This window comes from Etheostoma spectabile, chromosome 15 (genome assembly GCF_008692095.1).
Source record: "Etheostoma spectabile isolate EspeVRDwgs_2016 chromosome 15, UIUC_Espe_1.0, whole genome shotgun sequence".
NCBI classification, from domain to species: domain Eukaryota; kingdom Metazoa; phylum Chordata; class Actinopteri; order Perciformes; family Percidae; genus Etheostoma; species Etheostoma spectabile.
The window spans coordinates 7548418-7548777 of NC_045747.1; positions in this window are offsets into that span (position 1 = coordinate 7548418).

Here is a 360-nt window from a genome sequence, read left to right on the forward strand (position 1 = left end):
CTGAATCCAATCAAGAATCTGTGGAAAGAACTGAAAACTGCTGTTCACAAACGTCTCCATCCAACCTCACTGAGCTCGAGCTGTTTTGCAAGGAAGAATGGGCAAGAATTTCAGTCTCTCAATGGGCAAAACTGATAGAGATATACCCAAGCGACTTGCAGCTGTATCGCAGCAAAGGGGCTCTACAAAGTATAACGCAAGGGGGCCGAATCATTTTGCACGCACCACTTTTCAGTTTTTTATTTGCTAAAAAAGTTTAAAATATCCAATAGATTTCGTTCCACTTCACAATTGTGTCCCACTTGTTGGTGATTCTTCACAAAAACATAAAAATTTTATATCTTTATGTTTGAAGGCCAT